Source organism: Phyllopteryx taeniolatus, chromosome 7 (genome assembly GCF_024500385.1).
Source record: "Phyllopteryx taeniolatus isolate TA_2022b chromosome 7, UOR_Ptae_1.2, whole genome shotgun sequence".
Taxonomy (NCBI): domain Eukaryota; kingdom Metazoa; phylum Chordata; class Actinopteri; order Syngnathiformes; family Syngnathidae; genus Phyllopteryx; species Phyllopteryx taeniolatus.
In genome coordinates, this window is record NC_084508.1 from 916,466 (window position 1) to 939,214 (window position 22,749).

General features: G+C 41.5%; 1 long non-coding RNA gene across 1 annotated transcript in view; it reads right to left on the reverse strand.

The window, feature by feature from the left end:
* Positions 1–10,409, reverse strand: part of LOC133481223 (uncharacterized) — a 30,282-nt gene extending 19,873 nt beyond the window's left edge. Inside the window, exons 1-2 of the long non-coding RNA XR_009789481.1 lie at positions 9,659–10,409; positions 8,943–9,141 (exon numbers count right to left, since the gene is read on the reverse strand). This is a non-coding gene — a long non-coding RNA (uncharacterized LOC133481223). The remainder of the gene's footprint in view (positions 1–8,942; positions 9,142–9,658) is intronic.
* Positions 10,410–22,749: the final 12,340 nt, after the last annotated feature.

Genomic DNA, 22,749 nt, shown 5'->3' on the forward strand with positions numbered 1-22,749 from the left:
TGTACCCCGCCTCCTACCCGATGACAGCTGCGACTCCAGCACGCCCGCGACCCTAGTGAGGAGAAGCGGCTCGGAAAATGGATGGATGGATAATTTAAGTGTAGGAGGAAGGACTATATTAGAAGACAGGAAAGCTATAGTCTTAAAAAATCCTAAACCACAGACGAAGAAACATATAATAATCATTTTTAGGTCTGACAAATTATTGTAGAGCATGGATTCCAAACTATGCAGAAATTGTTGCACCATTGTCAAAATTAATGTATGAAGACAACCTTAAAATGACATCACCTGTTTAATGGAGTACAGAGGCAGAAAAGGCCTTCTGTGACATTAAACAACATTTGGTGTCGAGTACTGCGATGGGCCTTCCAAATTTAATGATAAAACATTCATTCAAATGGTAGATTGTAAAAGCTATTACATGACCTCCGTACTTACACAACAATACGGGTGATAAGCTAAGACCATGGGCTTATTTTTTGACTAAATTGGACAGCGTGACGTGTGCATTACCACATTGTGTCAGATCAGTTGTGGCAGCCTTGATGGCAGTAGAGAGCAGTTCCACAATTGTGTTATTTCATCCATTAACTCTTAAGGTCCCACATACAGTGTCTGCTCTCCTATTGCAAACGAATATGGCGTTTTTATCACCTGCAAGACATTTATCTTGCATGGCCATCTTGCTGTCACAACCACATTTGACTGTTGAGCGATGCACAACCTTAAATCCGGCCACACTAATACCCTTACTTGATGAAGGCACGCAGCATGATTGTCAAGAATTGGCTGAACAAGCTGCTGAATTAGTAGCATTAACCGAGGCATGCAAACTAATGATAAATAAAGATGGTACAATCTATACTGATAGCCAATGAGTATTCCACAACAAGAACGCAATTATTGGGAAAAACAAAGTGCAAAACTACAAAATGAAATTTACATTAGCACAGAAGAAAAAAAAAAACCTATTCAAATGGGTTGCTATATTGAGCCATGCTGTGTCACATGTCTCAACCGGAGGGATGGTGGCACAGATAGATTGACACTTTACAGCCCTAAAAAATAGCAGAAAGAAACATTGGGGACATGGGTTCATTTAACACACTGTAAAAGAGTCATTTCAGCTGAGTACTCAAATAGGGAAGGTGAGCAAAAGTCTGATAACGGAGCGGGAGCAGATGTGTAGATTCTGAAAACGCTTGCTGGTCAGTGAAGAAAAAAGACACCAACCCTTTTAGGCACACCCACGTTGGTTATGAGATTCAATAGGTTGTTACGTAGCAACTTTGGCTACTATGGTGTTCGTTTTGTTTATGTGGTACATGGGACGTCCCACCCTAAATGATACAACTCATTTTTTAGATAGAAAATCACCTACCAACTGGACCAATATGACGAACCCAATAATGGGAAATTTTGAAACATTAACTCTTATCAAAAGGAGTACAGCTGATGATCAGGACTGTGGGCATGGCCTCCAAACACGCCAAACCGGTTTAATATTTTGTGCCCCCTAAAATCAAGCTGCTTTAATCATAATTCCATATGCGGCTCTCACCAATGATGCTCAAGAGAATGGGCAGAATTGGGGATTTGGATATGACTGGTATGCAACTATAGGCTTTGGATGGGAACACCTCATTGGTGAAACAGGTTATGATTGGTCCATTTGGTCAAAAAAAAAAAAAAAAAAAAAAAAAAAACAGCAAAAGAACATAGAAAGAAGTTTAACATAAGCAAAACGGCCCATAGTTTAATATTGAAATACAAATCAAGTCACCCAGTGTGTTTGATGATGAGCTTGTGGGCATATTCTGGCGGAAAAGTTCCCCAATTCCGAATAGCATTGTGTTATGGGAACTGTGTTAAACATCTGGTGGTGGTGCAGAGATGATAGACTGTTTGATAGATTACCTAAAGATATATCTGGATTGTGCGCTATTATCACTTTGATATTGCATGTGTCAGTATACCCTATGCCTGTTCAAGATTTAATGGAAAGGGCACCAATGTTTTTGTCCAATCTAGAACATGGACAAAAAAGAGATTTATGCTGGCAGAGGCAAAATTATTCAACATAAAACATACATCGACGCCATAGGTGTTCGTCGTGGGGTTCCTAATCAATACAAATTAGCTGACCAAGTTGCAGGAGGATTTGAATACTTCATATGCTGGTGGTGTACGATTAATAAAAATGTTGATGGGATAAACTATATCCACTTCAATGTACAGAGATTAGGAAATTGGACTCAGAGTGGGTTGGAAGCTGTGCATGAGCAGTTCAAGGACGTTCCAAAACCGCATAGCTGTAGACATGCTCCTCGCAAGAGAGGGAGGTGTTTGCAGTATGTTTGGAGAACAAACAATACTGCTTCAGATGGCAGCTTGACCAGAGCCATCGATGGTCTACGGACCCTCAATCAACACTCCTTGTGGGACAGCTGGATGGACGTTTTTGGTAAATACAAAACCCTAATTTCACCAATATTGATATCAATTGCTGTTTTTGCAGCCATTCTGACATTGTGTGGATGTTATTGTACCCCATGCATTCGGGCTTTAATCAGTAGATTAATTACCACAGCAATTACCCCCACATGGAACCGTATGGAGCAGATGTATCCTTTATTGGAGGTTGTTTACTCTGAGTGTAAATGTATTTGTTTCATAAAAATGATTCTACAGTTAAAAAAATCGAAATGAAGTGACTGTAAAATGATATGAGAATGTGTGCAAATACATGATAAACAGGAGGGAAATGTTAAATATATTGTAGAAGTTATCATTTATTTGCTTAGCTTGCATTAGTATTATGGATGATTTTGAGAAAGGAACATGTCTCACCTTCAAGAAGATGACTCAGCAGGAATCATCAGAGAGAAGGACGTGGCCGGGACGTGGCAGGTGTTGGTCCCATGTTTTCACCTTGAAACCCTACCCTTAGTGTGTTGTGTCTTGTAGTTTAGTACGTTATGTCTTGTAAACTTAGAAACCTCCCTATTTTCAAATAAAAGCAGGAGCGACGGGAGAGATTGTTGAGAGCGTGTTGAGAGGCTGTAATCTGAACAATCTCCCATACGCCCTCCTCATGAGAAAAAGAAACCAGCGTCTTCATTCCTTTTGTGTCTATTTTTTATAATGTTGGGTAAAATAAATCCAACACTTACTTATAGGAATAATGTGCTCGTCAAAGACTGTCAATAATGAACACCATCTTCACACATAAGGGTTTCCAGATGAGCACTTGACACCAGGACAACCGAATGCCGCAGTTCGATGATCAACTTTGTGGTCATGTCATCGGATTTGTTGCCGCATTTCTTGGACACTGGGGTCAAAAGAGGGGGGGAGCTGCAATCTGATTCCCACCAGGTGGTGTGTTTGCTTCGATGTTGGGGGCAGATGTCAGTTCGACCTGAAAGAGAATTACGTATTGTGAGGGTGTGCTGGTAATGTCTTGCAGAGTCCCCAGTCAGAAGGAGCTTCAACTCCCACCTCTGGCAAAACTTTGTCCATGTCCCGGGGGAAGCAGGGGACATTAAGTCCGAGTGGTCCGTGTTCTGTCAACAGACTTTGTCTTCATTCTCATGCTCTTGACTTGGATTCCTACATTTCAGATGAGTATCGAATCAGTAAGTCAGAAGCACTACCATGCATATAAACATCAGAAAACTATGATGCAATGAAAAACAACACAATCGAAGTCTGTCGGAGTGGCCGAGCCGTCCAAGCAACTCCATTCAGTTTGCCGTCTCTACGGGTAAGCGGGTTGAAATTCTGCTTCGAGTGTGATTAGACTGACAAAAACTGTCTGTTTCCTCTCCTAGGCTTTCCAGTCCAACAGAAATTGGTACTAGGGTGTTATCATTGTTTCTGCCCTACACTGCCACGAAACAACACAAGGGATATTTGTGAGGATGGCCCAGCGCGCCAAGTTGGTGAATTACGTTTGCAAAGTCTACGCATATGACCCACTTCTGACAAGATGTGACCAACAAACACTTGGTTCCTGTCCTCGGTCGTCCAGTACCGGGAGGGGAAAATGTGTGTTTTGCAAGCAGAAGGAGTGTGAACTTATTTACCTCAAATAGAGCTTAATTTACACTAAACAGTCAAGCTGCATTGGCCGGGAATCGGACCCGGGCCTCCCGCATGGCAGGGGAGAAATCTACCACTGAGCAACTAATGCTTGGTATGGTGGATCTGGTACTTTGACCACATTCCAATACCTCTCGAACGGGTCGCCCACCGGATGAGCAGACCCCCTGGAGTGAATAAAGACCCGGACCCTGTGTTTCTTCTAAACAACACAATATGAAACTGTCAGGATGGCCGAGCGCTCCAAGGCGGTGCATTAACATTTGCAGTCTCTATGGAGGCATGGGTTCAAATCACACTCCTGACAGTGTCTAATGTATAAAGACAATGTGCCCATTCTATCTTTTATTTCCTTTTTTGTGAGTGCGCCTCTGCTGGGGGAATTCAATGCTTACATGGGTAAATTATTATACAATTTACACGGATAATTAAACTAAAAGCTTGAAAGAATGGCCTTCCTTGGTTAAACACATTTAATCTGAAACTGCTGAAAGAACGCGATCATTCCTTGAAGTTGTGAGTCAAATCAGGATACAATAGACACCACTTTATTTCACTGAGAAATAGGGTAGTGAAAAAATAAGAAAATCGAAAGCTGACTTTTTCATTACTGCTTTGAATAGTGCGAAGGGAAATAAAAAAAATAACCTGGAATTATATTAAAAAACTATTGGGTGATACACAAAATAACAAAACGAAACTAATGCAAATTAAATTAAATGGAAACATCCTGATGGAACCTCAAGTGATGGCTGATGCTTTTAACAACTACTTCATTGAATCTGTGTCAGAAATCTCTTCTAAGTTTGCAGTAAAACAAAGGAAGGAATACCCTGCATTGTCTGCAACGCAGTTCTTTACTCTTACAAATATTACTGAGACCAAAGTTGTCGATTTAATTCATTCACTCAAACCATCTAAGGCAAAGGATGTTGTTTGGAATGGAGACGAACATGCTCAAAGATCTAGGTTCAACTCTTGCTACTCCTATTGCCTCAATCATTAATCTTTCAATTTCATCTGGTCACTTTCCAAAGGCCTGGAAATCTGCTATTGTTACCCCTGTCTTTAAATCCGGTGACTCAACTTCTCTGAATAACTACCAACCTATAAGCATTCTTCCGGCCATTTCCAAAGTTGCAGAAAAATGGGTGTCAGAGCAGATTGTCCATTATTTAAACAGCAGCTCCCCCTCTCTCCACGCCATGCAGTTTGGTTTCAGATCTAAGCATTCCACTGAAATGGCTACATGCCTCTTCATTGAGAAAATAAAATCTTCTCTCGACAAGGGTGGAGTTGTAGGGGCGGTGTTCTTGGACCTCAGGAAAGCTTTCGATACAGTAAATCACTGTTCTTCTTACCAAGCTCTCAAAATTTAACTTCTCTTGCAAAGCTGTGAGCTGGATTGAATCATATCTGCATGACCGAACACAATCTGTATCAGTTAACAACTGCAGATCAGAGTCTCTTAGGCTAACATCTGGAGTCCCTCAGGGATCAATATTCGGCCCCCTTTTATTTAGTCTTTATATCAACGATTTGCCCACTGTTTGTTCTGAAGCAGAGTGCGTAATGTATGGAGACGACACGGTTTTCTTTGTTCATGGTCGCTCCAAAGATACTGTTGCTGCTAAACTCACTAATACAATGTCCTGTGTCACAACTTGGTTGCAGGAGTGCTGTCTACAGCTAAACGTTTCTAAAACTGTAGTCATGTATTTCACTAAAACAAATAGAGTATCACCTGACCCGACATACTTGTTAATGGAGAAAAAATGCAAATTGTCAGCCAATACAAACATCTTGGGTTAATAATAGATTCACAGCTTTCCTTTAAAACCAATATTGACAAATTGTGCAAAAATATCAAATTAAACCTCACAAATTTTCGTGCAATTCGAAATGAAATGTCAACTGAAGCCGCAAAAATTTACTTTAATGATTCTTAGTCACTTTAACTATTGCATAACCAGTTGGTCCCAGGCTGGTCAGAATGCAAAAAAAAACCATTGGTTTTGTACAAACAAGTAATTAAAGTGATGGATAAAAAACCAAGGCACTATCATCACTGTGCAATTTTAAAAAAATACAGTCTTTTAAACTGGGACAGTATTCACATATTTGCAGATTTAAATTTGATTTATAAGGTACTGCATGATTTGGCTCCAGCTCCTCTGGCTGAGTTCATCAGCCAAAGAAACAGCTCTGAGCGTGTCACTCGAGGCTCTGTCAGAGGTGACTGTCTCATTCCTGTTAAACTGCTTACAACATATAAGGCCTTCACAAAAAAACTGAAAATGTGGCTAGTTAACACCTATAGCTGCCAACACTAAAAGACAAGTATGTTATGATGTTTTTTTTTTTGTTATGGTCAAATGATTTGTTGTTTTATTCTCTCTTAATAGTATAGTAAGTCTTTGATTATGTATCCTGTATTATATTGTCTTGTAGATGTATTTTACTGCCTTTTTACATCATGGCCAGGAGACTACAGATGAAAACTAGCCTTCTGGCTAATTCTGGCTTTTTTAATCATGTGTATTTTATGTGTTTTATGAAATTGCATTGTCCCCTTTCAAATAAACTGATTTTTAAAAAAAATAAAATGTTGCAGAGGCGTGTCAACCAGGACAGCCCCACAACATCCAGAGCCTTTAGGGACTGCAGGGGAATCTCATCCACCCCCGGGGCGTTTTAACCACCTCGGTGACCTCAACCCCAGCGTTAGGAGAGCCCGCCTCAGAGAACCCAGACTCATGGGAAGGCGTGTCGGTGGAATTGAGGAGGTCTTCGAAGTATTCTCCCCACCGACTATAGTCTACACTATAGACAGTGTTGATGGTGCACTGCTTCCCCCTCCTGAGACGCCGGAGGTGGACCAGAATTTCTTTGAAGCCGTCCGGAAGTCTTTCTCCATGGCCTCACCGAACTCCTCCCGTACCCGAGTTTTTGCTTCAGTGACCACCAAAGCTGCATTCCGCTTGGCCAGCCGGTACCCATCAGCTGCCTCAGGAGTCCCACAGGCCAAACAGGCACGATAGGACTCCTTCTTCACCTTGATGGCATAACTCACAGTTGGTGTCCACAAACGGGTTCGGGGATTGCCGCCACGACAGCCACCTTACGGCCACAGCTCCGGTCGGCCGCCGCAGCAATGGAGGCACGGAACCACTCGGAATCGATGTCCCCCGCCTCCCCCGGAACATGAGCAAAGTCGGAGGCGGGAGTTGAAACTTTTTCTGACAGGGGATTCTGAAAGAATCAGAACAGCAAACCCTCACAATACGTTTGGGCCTGCCACGTCGGACCGGCATCTTCCCCCACCATCGGAGCCAACCATGTGGTGATCAGTTGACAGCTCCGCCCCTCTCTTCACCCGAGTGTCCAAGACATGTGGCCGCATCCCTCCGGTTGAGACATGTGACACACCATGGCTCAATATAGCAGCCCATTTGAATAGGGTTTTTTTTTTTGGAAGTGTTTGTTTCCCTTCTGTGCTAATGTAAATTTCATTTTGTAGTTTTACACCTTGTTTTTCCCAATAATTGCGTTCTTGTTGTGGAATACACATATTGGCTATCAGTATAGATTGTAACATCTTTATTTATCGTTAGTTTGCATGCCTCGGTTAATGCTACTAATTCAGCAGCTTGTTCAGCCAATTCCTGACAATCATGCTGCGTGCTTTCATCAGGTAAGGGTATTAGTGTGGCTGGATTTAATGGATATTGACGAATGTATGGTCTATATTCTGTTTTGGGTCTAATTTGTACTGGTAAAATGATTCCTGCCGCGACTTTTGCTTCATTGTCTGAGTACAGATCATCTATAGTAATTTTAGCAGGTGTCGCATGTCGTAACCTTTTCTCATATCAATGTCTACTTTGTAGGGTGTGATGCCGGCTACGGCCTTTTTCACATCCTCATTAATCCAGGTCCTATAGACCAAAATAGTTTCTTTTTTGGTCCTCTTGGAAGTTTGGATTTGCCACCTCAATCATTGTTTTCACATCTTTTTCTTGCTTACTCTTACGACTGGTCCTGTCTCGTCATCTTTCTGTCTTTGAAACAACATATCTTTATCCCTACCTGCCTGCCTTTTCTGTTCACTTTCTAAGTCCTGCTTTTTCTTACTTCCTTTTTCTCTTTTAGACGCCATGTTTAGCCAGAAGAATAAGTCGTCATATCCCTCTTTTTCTATTTTTTATATATTATTTTTGTGTCGACATTTTATTTCGTCTCGAAGTTGAACCAATTTTAGCGAATTTAGCTGACCAACGAAACCGTATTTGGTTATCCACGTGTTTAAATGTTTTATTTTGGAAGGGTTTTGGAGTTGAACATATTTCCAGTTTTTACACGTTAAGCGTTCTTTTGGATCCGTTTTACTGTTATTTTTTCCCATTTTGTGAATTTGGAAGTCAGTTTATTTGCACCTAGAGTGACCTAAATACTGACTTTATTCAAAATGACAGGGTGACAATGAATGTCTGAGTTTTGGTAATCCTCAAACTTCTACCCACACGGGGCGGAGGATTCTTGCATCTGCTTCCAAACCCAGTTGTCACTTACAATCCTGTCTTATACATTCATACCTTTACACATTCACATGATACTAGTAAAGTTTTTACAAACACACGGAAACACGGAATTTAAGTACGTACAGTACAGAATTTAAGTACGCCGTCCTCGCGGAATTTCTCGGACTCCGCCGTCCCTCTTTTACTTGCCAGTGACTAGTATTACACAAGGTTTATTCTGCCGCAGACTTCTTTGTCGCGCAATTCACTCACTCTTTCATAACGTTTTTTTATTTTTTTTTTATTTTAACTCACCAAAGTCGTCTTCAATCCTGTGGATTGTCGTCAACCTTCAGATCCCAGTTGAGGAGAATGAAGACCAGTCCCGTAAAGGGTCTTACTTGCCGTGGCCACGGTCTCTTAACTGGAAGTCGGCTCCACAACTGGAATCCTCGGGTGTGTTGACATCCGGCTTGAAGGACCAATTTAATGTTGGATCTATCTCGTCCAACACCTATAAAAATAGACACAAAAGGAATGAAGACGCTGTTTATTTTGCTCATGAGGAGGACGTATGGGAGATTGTTCAGATTACAGCCTCCCATCACGCTCTAAACCAGGGGTGGCCAACTAGTCAGAGACTAAGAGCCACTTTTTTTTCTGTGTTACTGCAAAGAGCCACATCATACACATGGGTACACATGAACATCATCTTTTAATCATGTATGCACGCATACACAGACCTCTGCTCAGCCAGATCTAATGAAAATAACCACACCAACATGATAATATCAGTAATTTTCAACAGTTAACTATTGCAGTTAGTTTCGGTATGGGCAGATTTGCTTTTGCAAACGCAGCCATCATTGCTTCTTTCACATCTATGCCACGGGTTCTGTCTTTTAATGGCACAATATCAAGGAGTTCTTCTTTGATCATACATTCATTTGACACAGACCGTGCAAATATTGCCAACTGAGGCTTGTCTTGTATGTCACAACTCTCATCCAATGCCACACTAAAATACTCACATGCTTGAAGGTCAGAGTGCAACTGTGATTCAACAGCTGTATTAATATCCGATATTCTGCGTTTAACACTGTGGCGGGACAGTTGAACGTCTGATACGCTCCGTTTTAGTTTGTCGTCTCCAGGAGCCAAGATTTCAAAGGCGTCAATGAGGCATTTTTTAATGAAGTCCCCTTCGTTGTATGGCTTTTTAGCCCGTGCTATGTTCCAAGCCAGCTGATATGATGCAAGCGTTACGGTCTCCGAGTGTTTTGTAATTTTTTTTAAAAACTGCACCTGCTTTTCTGCCTTGCTTTTCAAAGCGACCAACTTGTTCTTGCGAAGTTCAGTCCCTTTTGGAAATTCCTGTTCGATGTTAGGGTGGAGTGAGCTGAAGTGACGCTGAAGATTTGAAGCTTTGAAATGCGCTAATGCTGCGTGACATTGAAGGCAGATCGGCTTGCCATTACGTTTAACAAAAAAATATAAACTCTCCCACTCTGGCAAAAACGTGTTCTTCTTCATATTTTCGTTTGGCTGTGCTTTTTTTCCCTGCCATTTCAAGAGGTAACTTGACGGAAATTGTTTACAACACAAATGATGTCACACCAAAGATTCTCTCGTCGCTCGTTTGACGTCACTCAAACAGGCTTACATGGTCAGTGTGCCATCTAGCTGTAGGGGGAGTGAATGACAGCGCCAGCCAAGCATTTTTGACGCATGTCATGTGACAGCTCCTGAAGAGCCGCATGAAACTAGTTAAAGAGCCGCATGAGGCTCGAGAGCCGCGGGTTGGCCAGGCCAGCTCTAAACAATCTCTCCCGTCGCTCCTGTATTTATTTGAAATAGGGAGGTTTCTAAGTTACAAGGCATATCATACTAAGCTACAAGACACAACACACTAAGGGGAGGGTTTCAAGGTGAAGACATGAGACCAACACCGGCCACGTCCTTGGTCAAGGCGCCCTTCTATCGGATGATTCCTACTGAGTCATCTTCTTGAAGGCGAAACATCTTCCTGTCTCTCACGGTCAGCAAGCAATCATCAAAATCGTCCATCATACTAATGCAAGCTAAGCAAATAAATGATAACTTCTACAATATATTTAACACTAAACCTTGAGGAAGAAGGTAGCAATAAGACAATGACAGTAAGCAACTGAAAGTAATCTATCATCTCATTTCTGCCACTGCTGCGCTTCTAAATCTCGCTGATTGCGACAGACAGCAGGTGAGACAAAAGACCAACTCTTACCAAAGAAACTTCACAACAAAACACACAGACCCATGACAAATATCATGTTGATACATCATTAGTATGACAACGAGTCAGATACAGCACAGGAAAAACCGTTTATAATAATATACAGTAATTCGCTCATGTATTTGTTTGGCCACCTGCTTTACTTGATAATGTGTAGTTGTTGACATTGATTTATCGTTGTTGTATGCGACTGAGGAAACACGAGACTTACTACTTTTGCTTTATTCCAGCAACCAATGACCTACATTAATGTTATTTTCCATGATTACAACCTTTTACAAACTGTCAAAGTGTGGCTTTGTTTAGGTTTCCTGCAACCTAAAATTCATAATACAAATTTGACCTGTGTAGATCAATCAAGGGCTGAACGATTTAAAAATGTGACTTAAAGCTTAAGAAGGGCGGCTTAACAATTCCTATCCCGTAGCTGTAGATATGGCTATTTTCTTTCCTTTAATTGAGTTGGTGGTTGTGATTGTGTCGGACTTATAATGAGCTAACCAACACACGATTGCACATTAGTTGACAGAGTTGTTTCTAAATATATATTCCATCTCAGCATTCCAGTCCTCATCTCATCTCCCACAATGATACCCCAACAGATATACAGCTGTTTAAATCATGTTAAACTTTTCCTTTTGGCTTGTCCCTTTAGGGGTCGGCACAGCGTCATCCTTTTCCATGTAAGCCTATCTCCTGCATTCTCCTCTCGAACAGCAACTGCCCTCATGTCTTCCATTACGTCATCCATCAACCTTCTCTTTGGTCTTCCTCTAGCTCTCTTGGCTGGCAGCTCCATCCTCATCATCCTTCTACTAATACACTCACTATTTATTCTCTGGACCTGTCCAAACCATCAAAGTCTGCTCTCTCTAACTGTCTCCAAAACATCGAACCTTGGCTGTCCCTCTGATGAGCTCATTTTTAATTTATCCAACCTGGTCACTCCGAGAGCGAACCTCAACATCTTCATTTCCGCCACCTCCAGCTCTGTTTCCTGTTGTCTCTTCAGTGCCACTGTCTCTAATACGTACATCATGGCTGCCCTCGCCACTGTCTTATAGACTTTGCCCTTCATCCTCTTCTGTCACATAAGACACCTGACACCTTCCTCCACCCATTCCAACCTGCTTGGACCCGTTTCTTCACTTCCTGACCACACTCACCATTGCTCTGGACGGTTGACCCCAAGTATTTAAGATATTTAAGGTCCTCCATCCTTGCTATCTCTTCTCCCTGGAGCCTCACTCTTCCCCCACCACCCCTCTCTTCATTCTTCTGCTTTCCAGTGCATGCCTCCATATTTCCAACTGTTCCTCCACCTGCTCCCTGCTTTCACTGCAGATCACAATGTCATCTGCAAACATCATGGTCCATGGGGATTCCAGTCTAACCTAATCTGTCAGCCTATCCATCACCACTGCAAACAAAAAGGGGCTTAGGGCTGATCCCTGATGCAGTTCCACCTCCACCTTAAATTCGTCTGTCACACCATGGTAAAATAATTTAAACCCTGCCCCTAAACTTCTAGCCTTTCCACCTGGTCTCCTGGACACACAATATATCAACCTTTCTCCTAATCATCATGTCAACCAACTCCCGAGATTTTCCTGTTATAGTCCAAACATTCAAAGTCCCCATATTTAGTTCTAGGCTCTGTGCTTTTCTCTTCTCTTTCTGCTGAAGAACCCGCTTTCCACCTCCTCCTTTGACTTCGACCCACAGTAGCTGAATTTCCACCGGCGCCCTGCAGGCTGACGGCGCCGGTGGCGGATGTTGTTAACCCAGGCCACGACCGATCCGGTATGGAATTCTTTGGATTAACGCTCATATTTGTTTGGCAAAGTTTTAAGACAGATGCCCTTCCTGACGCAACCCTCTGCATTTATCCGGGCTGGGACGGGCCTACAGTTTGCACTGGCTTGTTCCCCCCACAGGGCTGCATTTTTAAATAATGTTAAACAAGATGTGAAAAAAAGAACTTGAAAGGCAAATCTAGGATTTTGTGCCTTAGTTTTTTAAATATGCACTTGCTACATGATGATAAACTGCTGCTACAACAATTTCCATTGAGCCAGGGACCATTTTCTTAATGCATTACATGTTGAACGGTTTCTGGTGAATCATTTATTTATATTATGGAAATTCCCATGTGAGAATTAAGCCTGGATTAATTTGTCTGCCAAAACTGCTGAATCCCCTTTTAAGCTTTAGCAAAATTTTCATGCCTAAGTTTGAAGCAGTGATTATGATTGAGGTTCTTCGAGGGCTTTATTTTATTTTTTTTTCCCACAATTTATAACAATTCCCAGGTGTCTTAATCGCGAGTATCAAACATGGTTTTCATCAAAATGCCCCAAGGATCAAGAATTATAATTGACTTCACACATCCCATTTCTTTTCTTGCTGAAGAGACCAAACCCTCACTTGCCTCCAGCAAGTGTGTGCATTCAGGCCAGTTCACATTTAGCTGAACATAGCTTCACTCAAGCACGAAACGCACACACACACACACACACACCACAATAAAAACAGCTATAATATCCCGGAAACAAACTGGAGTCAAAACGTGAAACAGTGATCTTATTGTTTCCGACATTTTAAAATTACCTTTGATTCATACTGTAAAGAGCATCGATGGATCACATCAAAGTAAACCATTTTCTGGCTGTGTTGCAGGGTTTTCCCTGTGTGCACGAAGAGCAGGCAAACACGAAATGTGTTGGGACCGGTGGGAGTTGTGAGGTCAGGTCAAACTAATTGGCTTTTGAAAATACAAACTTGTCAATGTGGTGCAGGAGTAAACCCTAATGCTGTCTACAGATCCAGGGGTTACTTTCCCCCTTAGGTGATGTGTTCTATCAAATGCAATGCAATGGTCGTACAAAGCCTGGCCTTTTCTAAAGGCTCCTTGAAATGTGGTCAGGAGATAATTCAAAAATTAAATGTATTTTTAATAACTCCCAATGACCAGTGCAGGAGGAAATTGTTTGGCAAAACGGAAATACAACACACCACCACATTATGCAGTTGTGCATTGAAATGAGAGGTGACCTCATAACACTTTTAAGTCAACATAATCATCACTGAATAAAAGCAAAGTTCAAGGGAAGGGGATTTGGGGTTCGGGGCTGGGCTTTGCTTGTGTGGGATTTCTCCGGGCATTCCGGCTTCCTCACACATTCCAAAAATGTGTTGAAGACTCTAAATTGTCCAAATGAGTGAATGTGAGCGCAGATGATTTTTTGTTTCGATGAGCCCTGTGATTGGCTGTCAACTGGTCCATGATGTACCCTGCCTCTCGCCCAAAGTCACTGGGATTGGGTCCAGCTCACCTGCAACCCTACTGGTGACAAGCGCTATAGAAAATGTATGTATGGATAATGCAATAATTATTCAAATGTATTTTATTATTTTAAAAAAATGTCAATATAATTTATATTGACTGTTATGCAACATTAGGTCCCTTGAAAGGGCTTATATCTAAATCTATATTATTTTTCTTCTTCTTCTTGTTATTATTATTATTGTTAGTTATTATTGTTATTATTATTAATATTATTATTAGCATTTTTGGGCGGAACTGTGTAAACTGGTTAACACATATGCCTCACATCACACAGGCTGCAGCTTCAAATCCAGGCTCTGGCATTCCTGAGTGAAGTTTGCATGTTCTCCCTGTGCTTGCATGGGTATTCCATGGGTACTCCAGTTTTTTCCCACATTCCAAAATCAGGTGTGTAAGGTTAATTGAACACTGTAAATTGCCCTGAGGTGCGAATGGTTGTTTGTCTATATGTGCCCTGCAATTTACACCTACGACCTTACGGCGGATAAGCAGTGTAGAAAATGGATGCATCAATTGTTATACCATTTTAAAGCGTTTTTCAAGGCACTCAGACGCTTTACAATTGCATGCTGTTAGAATAAATGTATATTAGTTATCCCATATTTACTCTTATAGTATTGGAAAGCTCCACAAATAACTAATATGTCACCTGACCAAGGAGACCTGTATCCAATGATTCAGGTAGCCAATCCAAACACCCAAGATGGTGCCGACCCGAATATTTTAGTTTATAGGACCTGGACTATGGAAGACGTCAAAAAGACCGTAGAAGGACTGACACCACGTAAAGCAGACATAAACCAGTTTGTTTAGGAATTGGAAAATTTAAGGCAATCATGTTACTTAAATGGTGCAGAAATCCAACAAGTGTGGATGGCAGCCAAGGGTCCAGATTGGCATAATATTAAAGGACCATAGAATCCAAGAGATGCAAATGGGATTTTGGCCCATGATAGTCGCAAATTGGGACACCGGGTGCAAGGATTAATTAACAGAGCAACCCAGCGTTTCAGACAGAGAGCAAATTACACTGTAAAACAAAAGGATGATGAGCCTTTTGAGGTATACAGAGTAAGAATGACAACTGTATTCAAGACTCACAGCAGCCTGCAGGAAGATGGAGATGTAAATGGGCCATTTCAACTGCAGTTGAAGAATGCTCTCCATGCAGGTTTAAAAGACGCAATTCGCAGCTGGGTTAACAAACATTACATGGGCCTGCCTACAGGCACCTTGGAGGAGTATGTAAATCACGCCCTCCATGCTGAAAAAAATATTTTAAAAAAACAATAATAATAAAAACAATAATAATAAAAAGAAACAGAAGTCTACAGACACCTTTTACAAGATGAAGGACAGGAAGTTTTCTACCAAGGTGGAAGAGGCAGAGGTGTTTTATGAGGATGAGGATGTGGATTTAAAGGCTAATCAGGAAACAGATGAATTTTTGGAAGAAGAGGTCCTCTTAAATTTACAGGATTTATTGGCATTAGACGGGATAAAACCTGAAATAACTTTATTGGTAAATGGGAAACCAATTACTTTCTTATGTGACACAGGTGCATGTAGGACCACTTGTAATGAATCAATTCCAAATGCTAGACCAAGCGAGCATTGTGTTATAATAGAATCAGAACCTGTGTGGCTGAGAGACCCTGAAGGACAATCGTGCCAATTGTCCATCTTAATGTTTCCTGATTGTCCAGTAAATCTTTTAGGTCGAGATGGTTTGCTTTTGCTAGGATTAGCATTAGTACCGACAGCCGAAGGTTCTGCAGTAAAACGAAAAGCAGACTTGCAAAAATGAGACATTTATGTTAGTGACTGAAGGGAGAAAGGTGATCCCCAAATTACAAGACAAAATGTCAGAGAATGATTTGCATATTAAACTCTGGTACAAAGGTACACCTGGTCCAGATGTGGAATATGAGAGAAGATTGGCAAAAATAACACCAGCCAGAGTCACTGTGACTTATTTATACACTGAGACAGAAAGCACAGCAGTTGCAGGAGTGACATTAAATGAAGAGACGGAAGCACTGTTTAGAATGTGGACTCCACCCCACATCTTTTTGTACAAAAATAGACATCAAAAATGGAAAGACTTAGGGAGAATAGTTGAAGAAAGCAACTGATTGGGTTACCTTTTCAACCAATACAGAAATAAGTGCCTCAACAGAATTAGAAAAAAAGGCACTATTTTGGACAATTCAGGCACAAGAAGGGATACACCTACATTCTCAGCAAAAATTAGACTTAATGCTCACTGAGGATGAGGAAGATTTGTTGAAGGAAGAGAAATCAACAACAAATCAGGCCAAAAACTGAATACAGACCGTGTGAGACAATATCCATTGAAACAGGATGCATACGAAGGCATCAAACCAGGAATTGAAGATTTGATTGCTGCTGGAGTAATAGTAAAATGTGATGACTCGCCATGCAACACTCCAATATTCCCACTAAAGAAAGCACCACAATCTGTAGGATGGCGCATGGTGCAAGACTTACAAGTGGTAAATAATGCAGTCATTCAAAGAGCTCCATGTGTGCCTGACCCTTACACGTTGTTGAATGCAGTCAGACCAGATGCTACAGTCTTTACTGTAGTAGATATCAGCAATGCATTATTTTCTATACCCATAGATAAGGATAGTCAGTTTTGGTTTGCATTTACATTTGGAGGACAAAGATACACTTTTGCTAGATTGCCACAAGGCAATAAAGCCTCCACACCTCCAGGCGTTGACCACATCCTTAAAAGGTCATGGAATGTGATACCACCTACTCAAGCCTTAATAAAAAGAAGCAGCTGCAGGACAGACACGTGTTGGCAATAGAAAATAACAAATTATTGCAGAATCTGGGTTCCAAATTATGCGGAAATCACTGCGCCCCTGAGTAAAATGATGTTGAGAGAGACCTCAAAATGACATCACCCTTAAAGTGGACTGATGAGGAAGAAAAATGGCGCAACATTACAAGATGACATTTATGTATGAATCCGAATCAGGATTCATTCATTTATCTGATCCGGATGCCTCCCCGGTGAGGTGTTCCGGGCACGTCCCACCGGGAGGAGACTCCGGGGACGACCCAGGACACGCTGGAGAGACTACGTCCTTCAGCTGGCCTGGGAACGCCTTGGGATCCCCCTGGAAGAGCTGGAGGAAGTGGCTGGGGAGAGGGAAGTCTGGGCGTCCTGCTAAAGCTACTGCCCCCGCGACCCGACCTCGGATAAGCGGTAGAAAATGGATGGATGGATGGATCTATCTATGACCAAACAACAAACCTATCCTACCAAAAAATCTATACAAATGAGCTGCTGTATTGAGTCATGGTGTAACACGTCTCAACAGGAGGGATGGTGGAGCAGATACATCAACATTATACAACTTATGGTTTTAATTCTTATTCAAAAAAAATTTGTCGGGCATGTTTTACATGTGCAAGGCACAATCCACAAGGTAATTTCAGACCACGTAGAGGGCGTTTCCCTACACCACAATACCCGTTTGAAATTATCCCTATGGACTTAATTGAATTAATCCAAAGTGAGGGAAAAAAATATTGTTTGGTCATCATAAATGCCTTTTCAAAATGGATAGAAATCTTCCCAGCCAAACATCCAGATGCATTGACAGTGGCAAAAGCACTTTGTAAGGATATTATTCCTCGATATGGTATTCCTGAAAAAATATACAGTGATAACGATACCCATTTTGTTAACCAAATTGTGAAAAAGATTAAAATTAAATTAGGGTAACCATAGCACCAAACACAACGACTAAATTGAGGCTCCCGATTACTAATTTAAAGGGATTTGCAAACACCAAACAGAAAACTGGAAAAGGTTATGAGATGGATTGGTGGTACCTTACAGGACATGTATTAGATTTGAGTTGGAATTCTCTAATTACTACCCAAGAGAGTGACTATTGGTTCATAGGACAAAGTCACGAGGCAAAGTACTTTCATATAAAGATAACACTTGGAAAACAAGGATCAATGTTAAATATGAAAGTAACCATGGGAAGTGACCCTCTTAGACCGCCTGACACGGCTGTTTCTAATACATCCTGTTGGGGTTTTATTTTGTGGGGATATTCTACTAGAACAGACCCCTATTTCCCAATAATAATTTACAAAAACAAAACCATGATTCTATTAGAGAACCCCCAAGTGAGTCAGTACACCAAACAAGCAAGGGTGGTAGTAAAACGCATGTCACAAAGTGAGTTTGATTGGGAAATTCAGTCCATTACAGGAGTTTCAGGACAGAATAATAATTGGATGCTTATGTTAGAACAAGCTGCTAATCTGACCCACAAGGACTGTGTAGTGTGCATGGGCCCTAGACCATTATGACAGATAATACCAGCCATCATTCCACAAAATTGTGTCATCGATGTTATGAATAATACTAATCCTAGTAATACATGTATGAGTTGGGACAGCGTGTTTCCTGTGACTAGAGTTGATAAGCACAAACCTATGTTTTCCACAAAGGTAGCTCTCGGGAATTTTACTTGTATAAACATTACTGGCAGAGCAGAGCAGTTAGGAAATCTCTCAGCACCACTGTGTCAGGTATTGAAGGTGATATAGAGTTTTATGGCGTAACTGGTCTGGGGGTAAACAAGGGTGTTTATTGCAGTATAGCATATAATGTAAATCAGATAAGGGTGTGGGAGTTTATTGCAGGGAAGCTCCCACAAGGGTGCATGTGGAGGCCACAAAGAACAGATGTCGGAGAGACAATGGCTGCAGGGAGCCACTGTGGACATGAGATGCAAGACTGTGGAGACCGCGCCTGGAGTCAGGTCATCATTCTGCAGGACAATGAGGATGTCAGTGGGCGTTGGACCAATCAGATGACAGCGATTCCATACTTCCTCTTTGAAACATTGTATAAGTCGGGGGCAAGAACAGATAGCTTTGTTCAGTCTGCGCTGTCTCTGCTGAGGCTAGGATAAGCGTAGCTACTGACCCAGAGCTCTGTAAAATGTATAGACTCCTCTGTCAGGTATAAATTGGTTGACTTTTAACACGTCGTTATAATTGTAGCTCTTTCCCGAAAACGAACACACATGGAACCTCAAGAGTAATAGGTGATCATAAAATTCAGGTTCCTACAGTATCAATAGTGGTAGAAATTGACTTCAATCCGCAGCCAAGAGGGGACATCTGGTGGTGGTGTGGAGATGCGAGACTATTTGATAAATTGCCAAAGAATGTAACAAGTCTTTGTGCCCTAGTGACCTTGTTGTTACCGGTATCGGCACATCCTATGTCTGTATAAGAGTTAACAGCAAGTTTATCCACTGTCATGCCAGAACATTGGCGACGTCAGAAAAGAGCAGCTGACTGGCAGGGCCAAAATGATCCAACATACATTGACGCCGTTGGTGTTCCCCGTGGTGTTCCAAGTGAGTACAAATTAGTAGATCAAATAGCTTCAGGATTTGAGTCCTCGATCTGTTGGTGGTGTACCACCAACAAAAACGTAGACAGAATCAACTCCATCCATTACAACGTGCAAAAATTGGGCAATTGGACGCAGAGTGGGTTTGAAGCTGTGAACAGCTATCAGCCACATCACTTATGGCATTCCAAAACAGGATAGCTGTTGACATGTTGTTGGCTGAGAGAGGAGGAGTATGTGCTATGTTTGGAGAACAATGCTGCACATTCATTCCCAACAACACAGCTACCGATGGCAGTCTCACCGAGGCCATAGAGAGACTCCGAACCCTTAATGGTAAAATGAAGGAACACTCTGGTGTTGACACCTCCATGTGGATGAATGCCTTTGGAAAATACAAAGCCTCAATTTTGGTATCAATCGCTGTTTTTGCAGCAATTTTGACCTTGTGTGGATTTTGTTGTATTCCTTGTCTGCGTTCTCTCATTAATAGAATGCTAACAACAGCAATCTCACCCATGGAGAACTGAATGGCTCAAATGTATCCTTTACTTGGTCCTGACCCTGAAGAGAATGACAGTAATGATGATAATGACGTGCATTATGACCTGCCTGATTTGTTTCTAGAACCAGGTAGCTATGAATAAAGATTAACATTGCCTCTGAGTCTAAATGTATGTGTTTTCATAAAAATGATCCTACAGTCGAAAATCTAACTGAAGTGACTGATGTATGGTGATATGATAATTTGAGCAAATATGTGATAAACAGGAGGGAAATGTTAGAACAAATGTACATTAGTTGTCCCATATTTACTCTTATAGTATTGGAATTTATTTATTCAGCAATATAACCTTGTTTGTATCATGTAAGTTGAAGTCGTCTGTGAAGAAGGTTTACACGTTGCTGCTATGTGCTCCCCCAACTTTATAGCAGCAACAGCTGTGTAACTGCGAACCGTCCTAAGGAAATGAAAAGAGAGGGTTTGGCAGAGTGGGCTGAGAGCGGTAGGAGATTGTAACTGCGAACAACTCTGTCCGTTCTCCTTGCGAGTAAAAGAACCATCTCTTGTCTTCCTTCCTTGTTTATTGTTTATTAAATGTTCTAGGTTGTTTGAACCTGACAGTATATAATTGGCCCGACAGAAATGTGACAACAAACTCAGACAAAAGAAACTGGCAGCATGTTGCAATGAAATTGTAGGTTAGCTCTTTAAGAAGTTAATTGCAAGAGGGAAGAAGCTGTTGGAATGTCTGCTAGTTGTAGTTTGCATTGATCGGTAGTGCCTAGCTGAGGGAAGGAGCCGGAAGAGCTGGTGACCGGGATGTGGAGGGTCCAAGAGGATTTTGCACACTCTTGTGTTAGTTCTGGCAGCGTGGAACTCCTCAAGGGTGGGTAGGGGGGTACTGACAATCCTTTCAGCAGTTTTGATTATCCGTTGCAGTCGGAGTTTGTCCTTTTTTGTAGCAGGACCAAACCAGACTGTGAGGGAAGAACACAGGACTGATTCAATGACCGCTGTGTAGAACTGCCTCAGCAGCTCCCGTGGCAGGCCGTGCTTTCTCAGAAGCACCTGTGGTGGCATCTCCTGTGGTGATTGAGTTAATTTGCCATTTGAGTCTTGAACAGATGTAATTAGTGTTTTTTCATTGTTACATTGAAGTTGGTTTGCAAGAAATGTTCCTGATTTATTATTGTGCTCGAAATTTGTGTATCTTAGCTGTTGTAAGAGGAACTCCATTCTTTTTGATAGTATGCAATCAAGTTGTTGTTTAGCATTATAAAGTTGGTTCCTTAGTAGGTCTGTCGGATTCATTGCGTATTCCTTGTTTGATTTTCATCGACAATTCATTTTCTAATTTTTGTTTTTGTTTTTTCTTGTAGGAAGAGTATGAAATGATTTTGCCTCTGATTACAGCTTTCCGCAACTATATCCACATCCTTACTTTGGTTTCCCAAAGTAAGGATGTGGATATAGTTGTGGAATCATTCAGTTAAAATTGTATGACGTGTGGATGGTATGAAGCTTTTAGGCATATCTCCTTGCTTACTGCATTCTTAACATCTACATATATCACACATCATTGAATGCCAGTCATTTTATTTTGGTATAGTTGCAAAATAAAGATCATTCTGATTCTGATAATTTATGTGGTGAAAGATCCAAAGTTCTTCCTAATGCATTTGGCATAAACTTACTTTAAACTTATGGTCCCATGCACACCATGCTCTCCCGATATTGAAGTGTGGGGATAATTTATGAATTGGTAACACTGCTTTAACAATCCACATTCTTTCAGTGCAATCATGGTGGGCCTTGTGTAAGGTGTGCTTATAAAAACGGCAACGCCTTTTTCACGCCCACAATGTTATGCCATAGGCGGCTCCTCAAACAAAGAGCGGCAGTTCTTTCCGAGAACACAACCATTCACTCAGTCCATTCTTTCAGAGGCAACGCCAAGACTTGGAAGAATACACCGCATTCAATGTTGAATAATTCCAACACAAATTCCAGAGCGCTCTGCTGTATACATTCGTCCGCCTCATTCTCCAACCCCTCATGTAAGTGTATTTTTACCTTAAAGAACCATTGCCCACTGGCTGAGGTTCTTAATATCCAAATAATGGTTAAATCTTCTCATGGTTCAGATGAAGACATATTTCTGCATGACTTAGGGAACGAGATGGTTTAATACAGCCGAATCATTTGTGTTCAGTGTACCTATGTCAGCATGCAGCGCTAATCCATCCTCATCTTTCATGAACAAACATAGCTCACACATCTCATACTGGAATCTGTACCCCCACGATTCAGAGGCTGTCAACGGCCAGTTTGTTCCAATTTATCGGTTGGTAGTTGTTGAACCCGTCGTAAATAGAAAAATATGTAAATACGTGTCTTGTGCGGCGCAGCTGTGGCATATCCGGAACCCCCAGGTAAATGCATACGCTTGTTTCATTGATCATGTTGATGACATCGTCCCCCTCTATGTCACTGACAGGGAGATTATACATATACTTTTTCAAAAGTTGATAGACTCCTCCCACTGACCCTTTTTCAACGGCAGTGTCTCCT